The sequence below is a fragment of the Cornus florida genome, unplaced genomic scaffold (genome assembly GCF_030987335.1).
Source record: "Cornus florida cultivar Cherokee Brave unplaced genomic scaffold, ASM3098733v1 CherokeeBrave_3.0.0_Hap2_Chr04, whole genome shotgun sequence".
Taxonomy (NCBI): domain Eukaryota; kingdom Viridiplantae; phylum Streptophyta; class Magnoliopsida; order Cornales; family Cornaceae; genus Cornus; species Cornus florida.
In genome coordinates this window covers 80,019,461-80,026,904 of record NW_026775574.1, presented here as the reverse complement: position 1 = coordinate 80,026,904, position 7,444 = coordinate 80,019,461, and the positions used below count along the sequence as shown (strand labels likewise).

At 41.7% G+C, this 7,444-nt stretch overlaps 1 non-coding gene across 1 annotated transcript; it reads right to left on the bottom strand.

The window, feature by feature from the left end:
• LOC132305797 (small nucleolar RNA R71) lies at positions 1–106 on the bottom strand. Its single transcript, XR_009481692.1, has one exon. It is a non-coding gene; the product is annotated as a small nucleolar RNA R71 (small nucleolar RNA).
• Positions 107–7,444: the final 7,338 nt, after the last annotated feature.

Genomic DNA, 7,444 nt, shown 5'->3' with positions numbered 1-7,444 from the left:
AAATGAGAAAAGAGATCACGGCGCTCTCCCAAATCCCGGGTGAATAACTTCATGATACTTGGGAGAGATACAATGATCTTTTGAGAAAGTGTCCACACCATCATATTGCTAAATGACATTTGGTGCAAATCTTTTATGATGGATTACATGATTCACATAGGAATATGGTAGATGCTTTTAGTAATGGTGGTTTCCTTTATAAGAGTCCAAATGACGGTTAGGAACTGTTTAAGTGCTGCATTCTTCAGTTTGGGTTATAATCTAAATTCCAATACTTATAACCGTGGTTGGAGAGATCATTCCAATATATCATGGCAGAATCAAAGCAAAGGCAATACTGTTCCCCAATCTCTGGGACAGTACAACAATTCATCTAATCCTTTGCTGAATAATTCTTTCAATCTATCTTCCATCTACTGTCCTCCTCAATTTAGGAACCAAGCTAATCCAGATCTTCCTCCTCCTAAGTACTCGTTTGCATTTGAAGAGAATGTCATGGCTTCACTTAGTAACCTTAAGTCTAAAAATGAATTGTTGCATTCCTATTTTTAATCTATATTCAATCTAGAAACTCAAGTTGGGCAAATATCTACTCAAGTTGGGGAAATAGTAAAAGTGTTGAATCAAGAAGAGGAAGGAAAATTTTCAAGTCAGCCAATTGCAAATTCAAAAAGGCAAACTTATACGATTGATGAGACCACTCCTTCAAGTTCTCGTCATAAGCAAGTTAATGCCATCACTACTTTGAGGAGTGGAAAGATCATTGATAATCAAGTTGAGGAAAAAGATGTAGAAAAAGAGAGGCGTAGGATTCCTATCAATCCCATTCTACCAATTTCACATCCCATAGATGTTCCCTCACATCATACTCCATCAAGCTCCAAATGAGTTGAAGGTGAAGTCACTTCTTCATCTACTCCCAACTTTGAGATAGCTTATGAGCCAAGAGCACCTTTTCCTGAACATCTCAAGGGAACCTCTTACTTTGGTAAGCAAGGAGAGAAAATCCAAGACATGATGGATGATCGGTTGATCAACTATACATCAACCTTCGCAATAGCACGAATCATTGTAAAATAGGGCTATTGGTTGGGTAAGTCGAACCACTGGGACTGCGTTAATCTATGGCAACCTAAGTGTTTAGAGTCATTTTAGAGTGATAAGGGGTGTTCATAGAGGGTTTGTTTTGTTTGTCACTAAACTACAAATTCAGAATGCATAAAACAATAAATTGAAGGAGATTAAAAGAGAAGATTTAGAGAAGGAAGTCTAGGGAAGTGAGTCCACTCCAAACCTCTACACAAGCTAATTATATGATTAATTTGGGGAATTAATGTAGAAATGACCTTGATATATAATAATACATGACTACTATAATATCTTTAAGAAATTCAATTAATTAAAGAGTAAGAACAACATATCAAAGCTTCACATGGTTGAGTTACCTAAACTAAGATGCAACCCTAGACATGCTCACTAAGCTAGAGATTGTCAAACAATTAATCAATTGGTGGAAGCACATGATATCAAGTCACAAGATTAACTCATCAAAAGAAATTCTTAAGCTATGGATTAACAAGCTACTCAAAACCATGCCATTAAAACCGTTCCATAATCTTAGTTCCATTGTCACTATGAAACTATAAGCCATACAACTATGAGATTAAATAATCTAAGACAAGAGTATGTAAATCAACATAGTCATTCAAACATTCAAAATCTTCATTACAATTTGTAACATGCTCTAGACCATGGAACTAGCCAAATATACATTTCATTCCCCAAAATAAATCAAAAACTAGACATGCTTACAAGGTAGAGCTTCATCACCTCCCTAGATGGAGGTTTAGTTACCCATTGATGCACTAGAGGAAGGAGGAAGCAAAGCCTTGACCTCCATTTTCGAGCTCCCCTCTTCTAGCTCCAAGAACACACCTTTCTTGCTCTCTTCTCTCTCCTCTATCCTGCAAAAATTCAAGGATATGATGCATGTGGCCCTTAGTTGCCTTATATCTTTCAACCAAGCTCTCTCTCTCCTTTAAAGACATTCCCAACCACTCCATAAAGAAGGAGGGTGGAAATGTGGAAACCAATGCACAAGTGGGCTGAAGAGGGGTTCATTTCCGAGCTGCAATCTGGTAAAATTTTGAGCACTCGAAGGGTGGCCTCGAGCACTCGAAATTAGTGTAATGAGCAACATGCGACTCTTGCCCATCTCTGACCCACTGTGGAAGAATGACCATACCTTTGTGCTCTGAACTCCGAATGATGATCTGTTTGAAGATTTGGAGAGATGATTCAGAGATTTAAAAACTTCATGTTTTGATGGAAGTCCAGTTCTTGAGTTTGCTAGGTCGAAAATGGGGAGAAAAGCAGCACTTCAGTGCTGCCAGGCAGTTCTGCGCACCTCTGGTAAGAAGATCATAACTCTCTGCTCCGAACTCCGAATGACAAACCGCTTGAAGATTTGGAAAGCTGATTCAGAGCTCTAAATCTTTCATGCTATGATGGAAGTCCAGTTCTTGAGTTCGCTAGTTCAAAAATGGCGACAAAAGTCAGGTTCTACTGCTGCCAGAATTTCAGAATTGGCACCCTTTTTGTTCAAAATTCCACAAGGCATCATTTTTGCTTCCTTTTTGCAATTTAACCTGAAAATGTGCAAAAACATACAATTGGAGATAATCTATATAAAATACACAAATAAAGAACTTAACTAATGCACTTTAGGGTGCTTGAATATACAATATTCGGCGTTTATCACACCCCCAAACTTACATTTTGCTAGTCCCTTAGCAAAACCAAAATGCAAAACTCAATGGAATGACAAACATGGGACTGCTACTACAAAAATATCTACCATGGTAAAATAAAATAGATACATAGCTCAAATACAACTTGAAACAGACAAAAACTGGAGATGGAGTCATTGGGAAAACTACCTTGCATATATGAAGCATTGATACAAAAATTGGCTAAATACATTTCCACAGACATGCATCAACATCAAAGTCTATATAAATAACTCAATTATCATCTCTTGAATGGAAATCAACTCTAGTTTCAGTGAAAGTGAATTGGATTCTCAACATGCGGCTTTTACTTTCTTTTCCAATTCCAAAGCACAAGTTTTCAAATCATTGAATTCCCCTTTAAATGAGGTCCCTAAGGCATGGTTTTATTTACAAGACAACTTTTGTTGCTTGTTGACAATTTATTGTAACTCATAAGCGAAACATAGAATGGTTGTGCAATGCTGAAGTCCCTTAAGCTTTCTAACCAACCAATGTAGCAAGCGTTAGGCCAACAACTCCCAAACCAAATGGCTTTAGGGCGTTAAGTGTAGAGACACTCCAAAAGGCTTAATAGCTCAAGTTGGAAAGGCTACGAACTCTAGTGAACCATGTTTATTACTAGTTTTTTTTTTTTTTTTTTTGAATGACCGTGCAATGTTTAAGTCCCTTAAGCGTTCTAACCAACCCTTGTAGCAAGCGTTAGGCCAACAACTCCCAAACCAGATGGCTTTAGGGTGCTAAGTGTAGAGACACTCCTAGGGCTTAATAGCTCGAGTTGGAAAGGCTACGAACGTCAACTGGTCATCTTTTCAATATATATATATATATATATATTTTTTTAGATACATGCCAAAGGTATCCATCTATCAGGTTCATCAAATCAGATTAACTAGGCCAAGGTCAAGGTCAATCAAGTTGCATGCCTCACAGTTAAGTTTCCAATGTGCATCAGTGCATTGTGAAGCTTATAAGAGTGTAAATCCAGCAAGAATCTAATCGAGGCATTTATACAGACTACATTGTATTTGCATGATCACTTCAAATTCAAATTTCTTTATTTTCAAAAATTTCTCAATTGCTTCTATACACAAGGTATTAAACATATGCTTTGTCTCCGACAAGTTCCAAAAAAACCCTCTCTCTCCTCCAAGAAACATCCCCAACCAACTCATAAAGAGAGCATACAAAGTTAGCAAATTTCTGAGCACAAGTGGCTGATCTCGTGAAGCAATCTGCCCTAATTTCGAGCACTCGAAATAGGGCCTCGAGCACTCAAAAATTGGCCAGAATGCCCTATGCTTGGTTTGCTCCGCCCGGACCTACTTTGGTAAAACGGCCATAACTTTGCGCTCTGAACTCCGAATGACGAACCCTTTTTTTTTTTTTTTTTTTTATAGAGACATGCCAAAGGTATCCATCTATCAGGTTCATCAAATCAGATTAACTAGGCCAAGGTCAAGGTCAATCAAGTTGCATGCCTCACAGTTAAGTTTCCAATGTGCATCTGTGCATTGTGAAGCTTATAAGAGTGTAAATCCAGCAAGAATCTAATTGAGGCATTTATACAGACTACATTGTATTTGCATGATCACTTCAAATTCAAATTTCTTTATTTTCAAAAATTTCTCAATTGCTTCTATACACAAGGTATTAAACATATGCTTTGTCTCCGACAAGTTCCAAGTTACACTATCATTGCTTTACAAAAATATGATACCAAAACTATGCCAAGAATGCTTTGATGCACCCCCAAACTTAAACTACACAGTGTCCTTAATGTGGGACATGGATGTAAGTTAGAGACAAAAATGACAAAGAGTATAAAAAGGAACAACAATACCCAGGGGGAGGAAACGGCATGGTGATACAAAAACCCCCAAACTTGAATTGGACTGCGCAACCAAGAGAGCATCATGAAGACTAAAAAGAAACAACCACAAACAGCATTAATAGCACAAGCATAAATACAAAAAAATAATGTACCTAAAGTTAACAGAAAAGAAAGAATTTGTATTTCAAAAAGAGTTTACATGATTACAAAAAGAGCTGTACAGGGATTATGTCTACTAGAGCAACCTATACATAGCAAATTCTTATAGTTCAAAAGGAAAACAAAAGATACAAGAGAAATAGTTACATATGAAACAAAAAGATAAGGTCCAACACTCGCAACAAGCTACGGTCCAGAGGGTAAACGGGCGAGGATGGAATGGAGGAGAGATTGAGTCTTACGCCGTTCAGCGGAAGCCAAACGATGTTCCTCAGCTGCGACACGACGGTTTTCAGCAGCAAGACAACGATCTTCTTCGGCACTTGAAGAAGTCTCACACAGAGTCCGAGTGTACGCAGACAAAGAATTCTCAAAACGATCCAGTCGCTCATGAATACCGGCAATGCTAGCCCGGATGAAAGCCTGGTCCTGGTGAGAGTCGACCGGAGGCTCTACCTTTGCAGCGGCTGCTGCGGTGGAAGCATCCTCAGAAGGAGGAGGAGGTGGAGCTTGGATGAACAGGGGGGCAGCAGGCTGAGGGGTACTAGAATGGCTAAGAACATTGATCCACCGGTGCTTGGTAAAAATTTTAATCTTTTCGCCTTTTGGTTCATGGGGAGGAACAACGAAACCCTTGTGCTGAAGGAGCCGAGTGATGAAAAATGGCAAAGGCAATTTCTGATTTTCAACTCGCGGAACCCATGCATTATGAGTGTCATACCAAAACTTCATAAATGTGGTCCAAATGAGCTCTGGGATGGAGAACCATTGGCCTTGGTCCGTGGCATATAAGGCTTGCAAAAGGAGGCCCCTACGCTCGGTGCTATGCACCAAAGGGCAGACATTGTGCTTGAAGACAGTGTCAGTGAACCAGAGGCATTCCGGAAGATTGGTTTTGCAGATAAAAGACCGGGGCCTAGTAGGATCGTCAACATTGCAAATGGCAGCGGCAATCTGCTCCACAGTTAATGTATCCGGCTCCTCATATAAAGGGAGATTCTCACGATTGACAATGTCATCGGGGCACTCAATGGGGAAACCAGAAACCTGAATGATGTCAGTCACAGTGAAAGCATAGGTGGTGCCGTCAATGGATGTAGTGAGAGAAATGGGTGGCTCTTTAGGGCATTGAAGATTCTGGTAAAAGAGGCGCACTACACGGGGGTAGGCAACCCTGGCAAGGGGCGTGCAAATATGCAGCAGACGCCGGTTAGTCAATTCGGCTACAGCCCACAAAGTTGTGGGTAGAATATCAAAGGCATCCGTGAGCGGAAAAGAAAGCTCGTAGTTGAGTTGTTTGTGATCCCAATGATCACGTGGTCGCTCATGATTGACAGCACGGGCACCCGCAGAGGGTCTAGAAGGGTGAGAAGGACCGGCACGAGACATTTAGAGAGGTGGACTTGGTTGAGGAATTTCGGCGAGCACGTGGCGTGCACCACAAAAAGGAGAAGGTGAAAATGAGTGGGGTGGATGATGAAGCCCAAAAATTTTGTGCACAAACAAGGCTCTAGCATAGAGTAACATCAACAACAACCAACACAGAACCAAACTCCAACATTACAAGCCCATCCTCCTTGTAAAACACCATGAATGAACAAAGGAAAAGAAAAACAAATGACGAGGTCACAGACCTGAATTTTAGTGCATCCGAGAGCAAGAAGGAAGGCAGGAAGAGGTTGATGGCAGGCATGGGTGTGCATGGGTTTATGGGTTTATAGGTTGCTTCATGGTGCATGGTTTAGGGGTGGCATTGAGAGTGGGTTGATGGAGGGATGAAGAAGATGAGGGAAGGGTGTGAGATGGGTGTGTGGGAGCCGAGAGGGGTGAGTGAGAGAGGCTTGGTTTTAAAAGAGAGAGGGAAGCTTGGTTCGAGCACTCGAAGGGTGTCTTCGAGTGCTCGAAATTGGGGCAGTGAGCTCGGCTGTGAGGATGGTGTATTGTGCTCCACACTTTGAGCACTCGAAATGGGACTTCGAGTGCTCGAAGTCTTGGCAGTGAGTGATGGAAAGGTTGGAGGGGTGTAGATTGGTGATGGTGGGTTGTGGAATGAGAGAGAGTTGATGAGGGATGGTGGGGGCTTGCATGGTGTGCATGCATGGAGGTGTGCTTGAGGGCATGCATGGTGAGAGGTTGGTGGGTTGGAGCTGGCTAGTGAGAGAGATAACCGAGATGGTTGATGGGGTTGAGGGATGATAGAGAGGGGTGTTGATGGGGGTTGAGTTGAGTGGTTGATGAGATGGTTTGAGGTTGCATGCATGCATGGAGGTTGTGGGTGGAAACCGAAAGGTGGTAGTGTTGCATGGTGTTAGATGGTGGGTTTGTGGAGGCATGCATGGGCATGCATGGTGGAGAGGGAAGATGTCGAGAGAGAGAGGGTCGGGGCATAGAGTTGGAGGCCTCTGATTGATGGTGGTAAGAATTTCGAGCACTCGAAATGGGTTTGAGAGAGCTCGAATGGAGGGCAGTGAGCTCAGGATGTTTGGTGTGAGGAAGGTCGAGTATTTGTGAGCACTCGAAGCTTGGCTTTGAGTGCTCGAAAATATTACAGAGAGGTGAGGGTGAAGTTTGGTTTGCCGGTTGGATGAGAGAGTGGAGAGTGGTTGTATGGTGAGGTAGCCGAGAGAGAGAGTGCTGTGTGTGCAAGGTCGTGGGGTTAGGG